Source organism: Chelonoidis abingdonii, chromosome 1, assembly GCF_003597395.2.
Source record: "Chelonoidis abingdonii isolate Lonesome George chromosome 1, CheloAbing_2.0, whole genome shotgun sequence".
In the NCBI taxonomy this organism is placed as follows: Eukaryota; Metazoa; Chordata; order Testudines; family Testudinidae; genus Chelonoidis; species Chelonoidis abingdonii.
Window position 1 is genome coordinate 245,129,836 of NC_133769.1, and position 15,079 is coordinate 245,144,914.

Consider the following 15,079-nt stretch of genomic DNA (forward strand, 5'->3'; position numbering starts at 1 on the left):
ACAATAAGGCCTGCCCCTTTCTCCAGTAATATCACGTTTATTACAGACTCATGGAGCAAAAGCCCACATGCAGATCTAAGGTTGCATCTTCCATTTTGAGTGTAGCCTGATTTAGCTTCACAGAAACTGCTTTGCTATGCTGATTTTGTGTACCTTCTTAAGGAACATTACCGACTCCTGCAGAAAACCAGATGGGACTGAAAACTCTGTATGAGTCTACTCATATTTTTCAGAAAACCACCACCTCTCATGGGAGGAGTTTGGGAGCTCATTCCCTGCCTATTCCACAAATCTTCCAGGTTCCCTCAGACACACAGAGGCAGGAGTGCCCATTCCACTGTAACATAACTTTACATACTAACTTTGTCTGACTCCATTGGCCTTAATACCATTTTTGAGTCCCCTTGCAGCAACTCAGTAGCAGCCATGAAAGTGACTTTGGAGGAATTAATGCTGCACTAACTTCCAGTTAGATTTTCTCTGCCGAAACCAAGTGTTGGAGGAGAACATATTGATGTACAGGGCAGTTGGTTTCTACCAACTGGGGTTATGTTTTAACTGATGATTTAGAGTTGAATTATCATCCACCTGAGCCATCCTGTCCTGTTTCATTTTTAATGGATGCAATTTTGTCCACTAATTAAACTGATTCCTTTCTTTATTTTATACCAAAAAAGTACACTTTTCAGCACTAGAAGAACATTGATTTCTTACTGAAAGAAAAGGAAAATTCCCAACATTTCCTTTTTTTCCCACTAATTCATTTTCCTCAGCATTTCTCTCCCTTTTTACCTGCCTATTCACAGCAGTCCCAAAGTTAATATTAGTTTACATGGTTTAATCCAAAGGTACTTCATATTTTAAATAGATTAGAACTCTGTTCCTTTGCACTAATCAGAATGTTTCACTAGAGTTATTTATTTAATTTCTACAAACGAATTTAGCCCTCAGAAAAGATACTGGTTCTCTCCTCCTGTTTTTTTGTTTGTTTGTTTTTGTTTGTAAAGAACAGTCCTGGAAGCTGCAGTCCTCTCCCCATCATAGATGTGCAGCAAAGTTTAGAAGTTGTGCAGGCTTCCCCCAACACTGACCTGCCAATGAACTCAACTCTGACCTGAAGGGACCACCTTCAAGGATGTAAGTCATTTGTAGCTTGTTAAAGTGGTAGATAAGGTACTTTTCTAGAACTCTAAAGTTTGTGCTGTATGAAAAATAACTAATCTGCTAGCAGGAAAAAAGTATAACCACATTTCTGTCAAGCGAGAGGGGCAAAGATGAGAGAGATACTGCATATTATTAAGCTACGTGATCACATATGCCTTTTCAAAGCAGAGAAGAGACATTAGCAGTAAACAGAGGAACACTGTCATCTGCAAACATAAATATTTCAGGTTTCATGTATGCTGGGAATGTCATTAATGTAAAAAATGACAACAAGAGGCTCCGGAGTCGGCAATGACAGTGGGAGGCACTTCAAAAGACAGAAGAAGAGGTTCTGACAACAAGCACTGTAATAATAATAAACTTATTTGAAAGCCATGCAGGGGACAGGCAGAGAATCAGGACAAAAAACAGTATGGTGATGACAGAGTTTGAGTTTAGAGGAAAAACTGACACTATGGTTGTGGGTTAAGTAAATTAGTGCCTGTGGCATGTCCTTTATCTAGACCTGAAAGGAGGTGATCAACAATCAGTATCTGTAAGGTGAAGAAAAAAAAATGCAACAGAAGCAATTTGTTTGATATTATTTAGATTTGAGATGGAGAGAGAGATTACTTGCCAATATGGTCAATGTATAGATATTAGACAGTAGCTTCTGCAATGTGCATGTTTCCCTCTCAGCGGCAATATTGCCCTGAAAGACTCATGAGGAGCATTGCAAAGGTCAGCAATTACAGGGCAAAGATTAGTAAATTCCTTATCAACTACACAAGTCTGATAATTAGAGAGTTTTTGCTGATTCCATTTTATTTAGAAAATCCTAATTCTAAGTGACTGAGAAGAGGGGCCAAAATATTTAGCAAATTTATCGGGAAAAGCTTGACACTGAAAAGCTGAAAAGCATTACTGACAAATGCTTAGTTATTCATTTGAAACTTCATTTGAAACTAGTCCATCTGCCATATATGGTTTTACAATGTAATTTAAGTAAGTGAAAATGCTTTGTTTGCCATTACAGTTAGCAATTATTTATTTAATATTCATATTCTATGAGTATCTGAAACCCCATTGCCAGTTATAAGTTTATAAAATAAAATCAGTAAGTAAACAAATAAGCACAATAAGAAATACATTTGACACCAATAGCCTAGTTTTTAATTATCTGCGATACTTAGTGTGCTCTATGCTTCAATATAGTTTTGTAATGAAGTGTTAATAATGTTGGATCTCAGTACAGCACTCTGCTGTTAAATCCTTGCTGAGGAGTGCAGATCATATTTTCTTCGTTAAAATTATCGCACAGTAGTGATTGAGGTAACTCTCTATTATTAATCCACACACACACTTCTCCATGCAATGAAGTCATACATTTTCACTAAAGGTTCAACTCTTTTTCTGTTCCATAACAAAAGCCCTGGAGAATTTCCCCAGTCTGAGTCTCTAGACTGGAACCAATTGCCTGACCCTTGGGCTTAGATATCTAACTTCCCTAGAAGCTCTGAGCAGTAAAGAAAATATATTTTAAAAGTATGTCCTCATTTGTTTTAACGTTTTAAAACTGGCCATGCTAATCAGTAGTAAAGAACAAACTCAAAATGTTAACCGGCCATTTGTAATCTTTTTATCAACTACAAAGAACACATAAATAGATCCCAGGTTTCCTCCCTAGGGGAGGATAAGGGAGGTGTTTCAACTGATACCTACATGGCTGGGGAGCCTGGGATCACTCCACAACACATGGAGATTTCCAGACATGATTGCGTTCACTGAATGATGTATGTTTTGCTTTACTAATATCCCATTTAGACCCAAGTAAACCAAGTACAAGAAGTTTTGCAACATTCACAAGGTTGAAAAGTAATATCAGGATTCAGGACAAAAAAATGGGCTACCCAAGAGAAATACTGTATTATACAGCCTCACCTGAGAAGTTCAGGATTGGTTTATCCAGATGTCCGGGTATCTGAAAGGCTTACATGGAAATTAATGGTAATGTTCTTAAATGGCAGATGCCTGTACTGTGGACTGATTAATATCAAATGTGCTTAATCCAAATAAAAGTTTGAAGAGGGAGATAACTAAGCAGAAGATCTGAAGAAGCAGATCCTTCCTTGGGAGCTTGCGAAAAGAAAGGAGTTGTATCTAATATTTCAACATAAAAGAACAAGCTGAGATGCAGACAGGATTGTTCTACAGAATAAAACTCTGTAGTAGTTCTCTAAAATAAATCATTCAAACAGAAGGGAAAATGTAGGAGAAAGATTTACTTTCTCAATAAGTAGTAAGTAATATGATTTTGTTTGGCACTGGAAGATATGGAAACACCCTTTAGGATAAAAATCTACAGATGAAAACTATGACTAGTAAGGAATAAATGTTCTGAGATTGTTTGAATGCATGCCAAAAAACTGCGATCCGTTATTTATCATTCATACTGCTGTCTCACTGATCACGGCACCGCACTAACATAGGACAAGAAGATGACTCCTGCTCCAAAGAGCTGATACTTATGGACAAATAAGAGCAAGAATATTATCATTGGGGTAAGTGAAAATAATGAGATCTAAGAGTGGTACTTCACATAAATTAATGTAACACTTTATATTCTATATTAAGTTAATAACAAATAGCAATAAATAGTAATAATAGATGCACTGTATAGATCACCATTGTTGACATATTGTAGAGAATTTAGAGAAAACCCCCACAATGTACTGAGGGGGTAGTAGAGTTCCTTAAGGTTTAGAAGGACAGATCAGCATAAATAACAATGTGTAACTTCCATGGCTGAATGACAGCTAAGGGTAGGCCTACAAAGTGATTAAAAAAAATCACACAGATGGCTTGGGTCAGCTGTCTCAGGCTCGCAGGGCTCAGCTCCACAGCTGAAAAATTGTTATGTAGACATTCAGGCTTGGATTGGAGCCCAAGCTCTGGGGCCCTGCAAAGGTGGAGGATCCCAGCATTCAGGCTCTAGCCCAAGTGCAAACATCTACACAGCAATTTTTAGCCCCATATTCAGAGCCCAAGTCAATTGACCCAAGACAACCATGGCCAAATCACAGGGCTTTTATTCCCATGTAGATATACCCTAAGGGGATGATATGGTAACCATCTACAATTACAGTATCTGAAGAATATAGACCCCAAGAAGAGAAAGGAATTTTCTAGTAGAGTCCAAAGAGTTGAATCTAAGTGCAATAGAAAAAACACTGCCTAGTGATGTGATCCCGTCTCCCACTTGAAAATACGAGCAATCCATATTGAATTTACTAGGAATTAGTCATATAATGTTGAAACGGAATCTGGACCTTGGACTGTGAAACTGTCTTCAAAAAAAGTAATGAAGCCTCAATATTTCAGTTATTTTAAACTAGAATGCACAAAGCCCTGGCAAAAATACAGTACGGAACAATTCTGCAGTGGGAAAGGGAAAGGATGGAATAACTGAGTAGTTTTCTTTTCCATTTCCCAGTGTATATGATCATCAAATTGAAAAAAAAAAAGTGAAAATGCACTTTGCATTGACAGATTTTTAACATGCTCTCTAACCTTTTTACCCTCTCTGCACAGCAATCAATCTGCAAAATGGTCACATTATTGGCTGCAATGCTACCTGACATCTGCCATCTTTGTAAGATGCCGTCTTTGCAAATTAATCCCAGATGTTCCATAATCTTCTCCTAAATACTAGTTTGAGATTGGCTACAATCTTCGGGCTCATCACTGACATAAGTGAATTAGCTAATTGTTTAATTTAATATATTCATAAAAAGCATAAACTATATTGTTGTTTTCATCATTAGGAACAATTTTAAAATTACATTTTTAAAGCCAAGATACAGAGAAAAATATATATTTGGACAAATGTAATTTTCCCCCACATTTTTATTACCTTATAGTAATGCCCATTTAGATAGCCAGATATGACAGAATATTGAGAAAGCATTTGAAAGAAGGGTTGTGATGACCTGAAGATGTTTTTGGATCAGGCTCCCTACTTTCAAAATCAAAGTTCATATGTGCAGCTGTAAGAACCTATCAGATCACCTCACTGAGTACACTATTAAGATTCTCAAACAAGAAACCAAGGAACATACGAAACTTGAGAGCAAAGACAAATCCATCAAGAGGAAATAAGATAATGGAGAAAGAATAAGCTTATCCACTGACTAAGATAGATATGGACATTTCTGGCATTTGCCCATAAGTGATTAAAGGTTTCTTGGAAAGTTTTAGAGTATAAAAATATAAAGAAAAACTCCATACAGATCCTTGAGTCTTGAGGACAAAAATGTTTTTTTGCTACAGGTGAATGGCAGCCATTGCTGATCAACTTAATCACATGTTTAGACAGAGGGGAATATGGGCCTTGAATTTAGAGATTTCTCAAATCACAATGGGTGACATTCATCATGGTGTACAAGACCCATGTAAGACTTCCATACAGTTTAAATATTGCTGATTCTCTATACAGAAAGGGGCATGACAATGTGTCCATGGAGGTGGTTTCTACACTTCTGTACACTGAAGAGTGAACACTCTGTTGGAGCTGAATAGGTTGGCACGTCAGGTGACATTGGAGGTGACCCTTGGGAAGGGCCAGTGAATCCATGTTTTCTAAGATCAAATTACCCAAACTAATGGCACAGAAAGTATTGGGGCTCAGAGGCTACTAATTCATCCCATAGGTATAAAAAAAGATGAAGATTAAGAAGAAATAAAACCAAACTCCATACAGGATCTGGATTCCTGAGAATAAAAATGATTTATTTGCTATATGTGCTACCTAGCTCATATGTCTAAACAGAGGGGAATAGGGAAGGCTGGATGAAGGGGAAGAGGGAGATTTGACATACAGGGAATAAAGTGAAAAAGAATCTGAAAGATCATGCAGATTGCTCACATCACTAGCTATCTCAGGGAACTTGATGTCCCTCCCTGAATGGATGAGGAAAAGGAAGCATTTAGTGAGGAAAATTTAATAAAAGCAAAAATATTCTGATAGGATTACAGCATCAAAAGTGCATATGTTCCACATGTTTTTATTTCTCTTTAAAATTAGAAAACATATCTTTGCTTGATGTATCCTGAAGGGCATTAAGCCAGAGTGTGCTATGATACCATTTCTTGCTTCATAAAGAATTTCATTTAAACTATGAACCTTGTGATAGGTAATTATATGCAGGAAGCAGAGCACATATGAATTTTATATTTATGGTCTACATTGAGGTCACAATTTAAATTCTAAAAACTGCCTTCAGAAATACCAGTTAGTGTGTCGTTTTTATTATAATTGCATTTCCTCCCCTCTGGTACAGCATGATCAACTGAAAATCGGAACACATGTTGTATGTAACATATTTAGAGTCTAACAATAAACTGTTACTGTCCCTACAATGTTAAGTGCATTTGCAATGCTCGTAACAGAGAAAAAGGTGAGGTGGCAGGAGGTGGGAGAGGACCTTTTTGACCAGGAAGAGAAAACAGGGTGAAAATTTAGCACATGCCATTCATAACAGTTGCTCTTAATGAACAGCTCTTGCTTTCCCCAGACAGACTGCAAGCTTTCCATATATTTATTTCAACTAAAAGGTTATAATTTTAAAAAGCAAGAAAAATATTTTATGGCAACATCATAGAAGTATGTCAGTTTGTTTTATAGGTAGAACTAATAGTAGTGTCTGGTAGCATACAAAAAGTTGGGTGTAGTTTCCCAAAACCCAAGCTAAGCCCCCAGGGTGAAAGTCATTGTTGTGCAATGGGTTTAAGACTTATCTGCTACTTAAATCCTATTTAAGTCCCATTAGCTAAAATGGGACTTAAGATGTGCATATGCCGTGCACTGGCCCTCTGTGCAGGGTTGGATTTCACCTAAACCCCATCTCTCTCCCTCTCATTTGATTTATTTTGTATAATTATTCTTTGTGTATTTACATGGGTATGTGTGTGTGTGCTGAATTATTGAAAGTCTTCTGGAAACTCCATATAGTGGGCACAGCATGGGTAGTGGTGGAAGAGGCTTCTTTACAGCTTCTAATCAATGTGGCTTACCTATGACTTGGAACAACCAGTTCTAGAGGTGAGGATAGTTCAGTCTCTGAGGTCCCTAAGCCCTTGGCTTCTTTATGGAGACTGATGACAAGACAACAAATTAGGGTGGATTTTTTTGTTAATGTGATCATCTGTTCTCTAAGAAACACAATGAAGCCATCTATTTATGGTATTCCATGTAAATCACTGAACAATAGAGCTGGTTGGAAAATTTCAAAATTTAAAATGTTAGCAAAACCTTTTTCTTATTTTAATAATAGCTCTACTGTACCGCTACTAGAGGCCCACAGTGCAGTGACTGATTTGTGTAAGATATGTACAAATAACCCAGATTTTAAAAAGTTCCATAACTCAATAGTCCCCTGTGCCATCTATTCTGCTTCACACTTTCAGCATTATATTATAGAGCACAAATTGCTTCTTTGATGTTACAAAGAAACTTGTCTGTTTGAACAGAGCCAGATCCTCAGCTGGTGTAAGTCAGCCTAGCTCTATTACTGACTTACTCCAACTGATGAAGTGGCTCAAAGTGTCCAATACAAATTAGAGCAGGCCCTATATTTTACTAGATGCTTAGAGGATTTAATCAGATTAAGCATTTGCTTACTAGGACTCGAAGAAGTACTCTGTGCAGATCAAAAGCTTGTCTCTTTCACCAATAGAAATTAGTCCAATGAAAGATATTACCTCACACACCTTGTCTCTTAACTAGGGAAAGCAGTTACTCATATAGAATGGTAATTGCCAGGATAACTATTAGGTCTTTTTTTTTTAATTATTATAATATTTGCTTTTTTTTAAGTTTTGCTTTACCACGCCAGTAGCCAATTTTTTTTTTCAGAACCAGTGATCAGTTGTACCATACATTTGTTAGTTATTTTTCCTAATAATCTAAAATGAATGTTATCTGGATTGTCTGATTTATACAGAACGAGCCTGATCATCACCTGGTGTAAATCAGTGTAGCTTCATTGACGGTGATGGAGCTTTGCCAATATCAGACAAGGATCTGGACCTATATGTTTAAATCTCTCATGAATTTCCTCAGATACTTTAGCCATGATACTGTAAAGACATGCCTACATAAGTAACATTACTCATGTGAGTAGTCCTACTGAGTTCAAAATAAGCACAGCACACCAATGTTGGATGGAAAGACAATACTGAGAGATATCCTCAAATCCTATAGCGAGCCAGAGATTCACACTACAGAATTATTAACATACATTAGTAATATTATGTGTCGTAATATTGCTCCAAGACTAGATAACAATGTTGTTCCTGAATTTATTAACACTTATTGAAATGTGAGTGCATTTTAACTTGTACAGGCAATACTTGACGAGACATCATCATGGGTCTCACTGACTTGATAAGTATTTAGTGAGCATACCATGTCTACACCTATACTTGGAGCTAGGGGCATGATTCCCAGCTAATATAGATATATTCACACTAGCTTTTAATGAGATAGTATGCTAAAAATAATAGTGCAGTCATGGTAGCACAGGCAGTGCCAAGCACTGGCAAGGGATAGCTGCCCTGAGTACAAATCCACCTGGACCCTGTCATATGTACACAGGGCGGCTAACCCATGCCACCACTGGCTGTTGCCTATGCTACAATGGCTACACTAGCTAAATGAGAACTTGCATAACCATATCTACATGAGCTGGGAATTACACCCTTGGCTGCAAGCATAGTGTTAGCCTGTGGGTGTACCACCATACACAACAAGTACTGCATACCATTGTAAGTTTCACTGACTTTAGCAACACTTCCTGGAGATCATATTTTTCATGAAGATGAACTGTTCAACTATTTATCTGAAGGAATAGACAAAGATAAGCTTGTCTTCACTCTCAGACATGTATGTATCTCTTTTCTTCACAAATCTATGCCGAACATCACAAAACCTAGCCTCCCTTTAACATTTAGTGCTCTGCTTTCCCTTTTAGCTGATTCAATATAAGATCTTGTTCTTCTCTTCACTTTTTCTTTGAAGGAATTGCCTTCATGTCTCATGGACCAGAGCGTGAATGGCCAAGAACTAGGAAACCTCCTCCATTAATGTCGCCTAACGAAGTCAATGCTGAAAGTTAAGGGTCTAATTTTGATGTAAATCCAGAGCACTCTCACTGAAGTCAATACATTTACACTGGTATGAAAGTTGCGAGACTCAAGATGGCCCATAGTCTTAGGTCAATATAACTACATCACCTAAGGGTGTGGATTTTTCACACCCCTGAGCGACATAGTTATATTGACATAAGTCTGTCGTGTAGATCTGGCTTTAGTTTATTCACATTAAAGAGCCATTTTTAAAAATCCAGTTATTTGGCATCTTGGATCACAGTAATGAATCTTCTTCTTTGCCGGGAGTTTGCTTTAACGTACATGTGGAAACATTCCTAACTACTTCCCTTCTGGCAGTCCTCCAACTGCTATCCCACAGATATTTGCTTCACACCTGGATCTGCCTGTCTGTGTACCTGTATGCCCTCCACTGCTCCAAGGTCATCTTTACCAGATGTCCATTTAAATGCTAGGGAGACAAGGTGGATGAGGTAATATCGTTTAATGGACCAACTTCAGCTGGTTAGAGATATTTTAGAACTACATCGTTCTTCATAAGTTGGTCCAATAAGAAGTATTATCTCACCCATCTTGTCTCTCTAATATCCTTGAATGGCTACAACAACATTGCCAATGTTTAAATGCAGACATGAAACTGTGTGTGCCCCTTTCTGATAACAGGTAGTGGTGAATGTCTCAGTTCAGGGCAACTACATCTGTTTCCCCCCTCTACAGTCCGGCAAGGGCACCCAATTTTAATCTTCCAGCTTCCCCAGCTGATGCTTCTCTTGGGTGGAGATCTTCAACTTTCTCTTTTCTGACCAGGGAGTTTCCAGGTTGCACAGTTCCCAACCTACATTGAATTCCCCACTGAATGCCTAAGCAGGCCTGCTTTACTTTTCTCCTCAGAGATGGTAAATAGCATAGTTTCCAGCAGCTGTAAGTTACCACACAGCTCTTTTGTAACAAGCACATTTATTCTGAAGGTGAAAGCATTACAGAGAAACATTAGATCTACAAGCATGTTAATAAGCCTAGCAGAGATCTTGCCATCTCCAAAAAGGGGCCTGGCAGGTGAACAGTTTTTCAAAACTCACCAAGGGATTTTCCTATCATTACAAGTTCGGAACACCTTTTGCTCAGAACAAGAACCTTCATGAATCTGAATCTCTCCTATTCAAGTTTGGGTCTTTGAAGAGATTGTTAATAGGTAATTAGCCAAACAATGGGTTTCTCATCAAGGTGCAGCTTCAAAAAGATGGATCCAGAGATGGGGATAATTTTCACTCCTCTCCTCCCAATTAGCTTCTAGGAATCCCACTTAATTTTATTAGTCTAGCACATTTTGTTGCAAAAGTGTCCCTTGATATCTTGAAGGGTTCCCAGGGTTTATATTAACCATTTCTCCTCCTTAAAGAAGTTACATACCAGTTCACAATAATATATAAACCTTTGCATTCTTAGTACAATGCACTCCTAAGATAAACTTAACTTATTGAGTATCAGAGGAGTAGCCGTGTTAGTCTGGATCTGTAAAAGCAGCAGAGAATCCTGTGGCACCTTATAGACTAACAGACGTTTGGGAGCGTGAGCTTTCGTGGGTGAATACCCACTTCGTCAGACGCAGCTAGTGGAAATTTCCAGGGGTAGGTATATATATGCTAGCAAGCAAGCTAGAGATAACGAGGTTAGTTCAATCAGGGAGGATGGGTAGAGGTGTGAAAACCAAGGGAGGAGAAAGCTGGTTCCTGTAATTGGTCAAAGACCATTCACATCGTTTGGTTTAGTCGCAGAGCTGAATTGGTGTCACAATCTTGCAGAATGACTGAACTCAGGTCAGTTTCTCATTGAAGTATGGTACTGGAGTTTTTTTGCTGGCAGAGATGGCCACCTTAAGGTCTTATAGTGTGGCCAGGGAGGTTGAAGTGCTCTCCTACACTGCTGAGCTTCAGTTCATCTGCAAGTTTGACACCATCAGCTCTGGACTAAACAAAGACTGTGAATGGCTTGCCAATTACAGAAACAGTTTCTCCTCCCTTGGTTTTCACACCTCTACTGCTAGAACAGGGCCCCATCCTCCCTGACTGAACTAACCTCATTATCTCTAGCTTGCTTGCTAGCATATATATACCTACCCCTGGAAATTTCCACTAGCTGCATCTGACGAAGTGGGTATTCACCCACGAAAGCTCACGCTACAAAACGTCTGTTAGTCTATAAGGTGCCACAGGATTCTCTGCTGCTTTTACCTTATTGAATTACATGTAACTTAATTCAGTAAGAATATTGCTGGAAATGGCCATATCTGTCAGTGATTTCACACATGCACAGTCACATACCCATTAGAGCAGCCATGCCCACCATGATTCCACGTGGACCCGTGTTGAGCTCCTGGGTTTGACTGCCCACTTTGGAGAGCTGCACGTCCAGTCCCATCTGAAGGAGAAGAGTCACTAGAATGCAGATATCTACAAGAAACCGTCAGAGCAAATGAAGACGAGGGAGCACTCCCAGTGCCAGGTCAAAGCAAAGGAGCAGAAGTACCTAAAGCAAAGGGACAAGAGCAGAATTTTGGGTAATGCTCCCACTACCTGCCCATAAAATGAACAGCTGTATCACATTTTTGCAAACGATGCCACCTCTACACTCAAGAATGATGTAGTAGATAGTTTTCCATAAAGCACTCAGGACAACACAACAAACATCCATGATACCATGTATAGCATGGCATCTGACCAAGAGATTTTTCTGAGCAGCCAAGAACTGTACAACCTGGCGGTTCAGAGATTACTCAAGAACCACATTCGGACAGCCAGACTGAAACTGCTGTGGAGGAAAGCTCTGAAAATGACGCAGAGGGGAGCTCTACCATTAAGTAGTACTCCATTACATTACAACTGTTTAGGATTTCCAGCTATCAGCTGTCTGTCACCATGATGGTGAAGCTAGAAGGCTCTCTTCACTTGTTTGGCATTTAACACCACCTTTAGTGTGATCAAAATGCATCAGTGCCAGGAACTGACAGCTATATTTTTTTTATTTCCCTGAAGTATCAAATCCCACAACCACTGGCCACATGTGCAGCTTTCATACCCACTTTCCCAAGATGCTTTCTACTAATTTTCTCTCCTGACACACTGCATTCACCAACGAAGTATACATGGGAACAGCACAATCTTGTAGGGACAAAAAAATCAGGAAACCCAAAGCAAGGAATGAGTTACAGCTGGCAAGAAATGGTAGAGACAAAAAGCAGGAATTCTCCAAAAAAAGAAAATCAGGGATGGTGTCAGTCTGCTGCTCAATGGAGAAGACAAACTGGTAATGGAAGATAAGAAGGTAGAGTTGCTCAGTGCCTACTTTGCTTCATTCGTCACACAAAAATTAACAAGTGACCAGATGACTAGTGAAGTTATCAAAGACAATAAAGGGAAATGGATGCAGATCAGGATAAGTAAATAACATGGCAGAGACCTTTTGAATGAATTCAAGTCAATTTGCAAGTATCTGGAGGAAGCAAGGGTGATTATTAGCATGGATTTACTAAGAACAAATCATGCCAAAACAACTGGATTTCCTTCGTTGAGAAGGTAATTGTTTTGGTGGGAAGGGGAATGTGGAATAATATTCCGGGACTTTAGCAAGGCTTTTGATACCATCCCACATGACATTCTCATAAGGAAGCTGGAGAAATGCAGGCTCAGTAGAACTAGCATTAAGTGGATACATATTTGGTTAAACTATCACAAGCACAAAGTAACAATTAATGGAATGATGTCAGATTTGAGATAGGTCTCAAGTGGGGTTAAACAGGGATCTGTTCTGGGTCTAGTGTTGTTTAACATTTTTATTAATGACCTGGATGTAGGAAGAGAGCATACTGATCAAATCTGCAGATGACACAAAGCTGGGGGAGGTGTTGATAGAGCTAAAATTCAAAAGAATCTTGATAAATTGGAAAACTGGGCTATAGACAACAAAATGAAACTTAACACACATGTAGGGTTCTACACTCGGGAAAAAATGCATAAATACAGAATTAGGGAAAATTTGCTTGGCTGCAGCACTGCTGAGAAGGATCTGGGAGTGGTGGTGAATCACAACCTCAACACGAGTCAATAATGCAATACTGTTGCAAAAAAAGCAAATGCAATTTTGGGTTGCATTAACAGGCATAGCATGCAAGTCACAGGAGGCGATACTGCCACTATACTAGGCCCTGGGTAGGTCAATTTTGGTCACTGCTGTATAAAAAGGATGTTGAGAAACTGGAAAGGATCTAGAGATGAGTGAGAAACATGATCAAAGGGATGGAATGCAAGCTCTATGAGCAAAGGCTGAAGGAACTGGGTATGTTTAGTTTGGAAAAGAGGAGAATAAGGGGGGGTCAAGATAGCAGTCTTCAAATACTTGAAAGACTGCCAGAATAATTTTTTCCATCTTTTTATTTCTTGCCACAGGGATCAAGACAAGAGGCAATGGGTTCAAATTACAGCACAGCAGTTTTAGATTAAATGGCAGGAAAAACTTCTTAATTCTAAGAACAGTAGGACAATGCAACAGACTGTCTAGAGAAGACATGGAATCTCCTTCACTGGGAGTTTTCAAAAGGAGGCTGGATAGCCATCTGTCTTGGATGGTTTAGCCACAACAAATCCTGCATCTTGGCAGGGGTTAGACTAGATGACCTTTATGGTCCCTTCTAACCCTATGCTTCTATGATTCTATTAAAGGAAAAGATAGTGGTTTATTATGGCACACACATTGCAAAGCAATGCAACCTTATCAGGGCCACTCATATAACTAGTGTGTCTCTTCCACTTCTGCAACAGCTGGAGAAACACCACCCTGGTAAATAGCGGTGCTGCATATCTTCCTGGTTTGCCTACTGTCTTTTTAAATCAGATCTTTTTTATGTCTCCTGGGGACATTCCTCAGGGTAACATGCTCCAACATAAGGACAGCCTGCACAGGGACACATGCAATGGCTAACTTTCTGCTGCTAGCTCCTCTAACACTCCACCCACAGCACTGGTACAGGGGTCCCATAAAAGGGGGAAGTAATGTGGAAAAAAATCTTTCCATCTGTCACAGTTCTCAGGCTGCTGACAGGCACCTTCTACTGTGCAGACACTGAAAAACTCTTGAGGTGCCCCCATGTGCTCTTTGACACAAATTGAGCTAACTAGTCCACTTGTGTTTGAAGGGAATGGGGCTTTACGCTCCCTCTCTCCTAGTTCCTTTAGTATGATCTCAGATTCCCTAAACCCAAGTGGGGTAGATTGAAGCAATGCCAACCACCTAACAGCTCACCAAACCTTTCTTACCCAAACAGAATACCAGTGTTTTCATCTCCTTGTAGGCAGGAGGAATGGTGGGGGGCTGGTAAATGGCCCTCCTGCAGGCTTCCAGGAGTCTCCTTTAGGAACTGTAGAGTCACCATCTGCTCTCTCTCCCAGAGCTGTCCAACAACTGCCAGAAACTTCCCACTTTTAAGTACTTATTCCAGCCCTGATGTGACTGACACAACCAGATGCATGGGGACAGCCTTGCCCATGCAGCTCTTTCACTCCTTCATCACTTGTGTGGGATTTATACAGCCTGTCATGCCATCTCAAAGAGAATGCCAAGATGGGAAGAGAAGATGGGAAAGGCATTCCAAAATAGCAGGATAAGCAACACTTTTTCCAATGTTGGCATGGAGACTAGTATTGGGACAATAGGTATTAGTGCTTTCTTCTGATTTCCATGAGCAACTGCAATGCCATGACACATGGGTATTATCCAC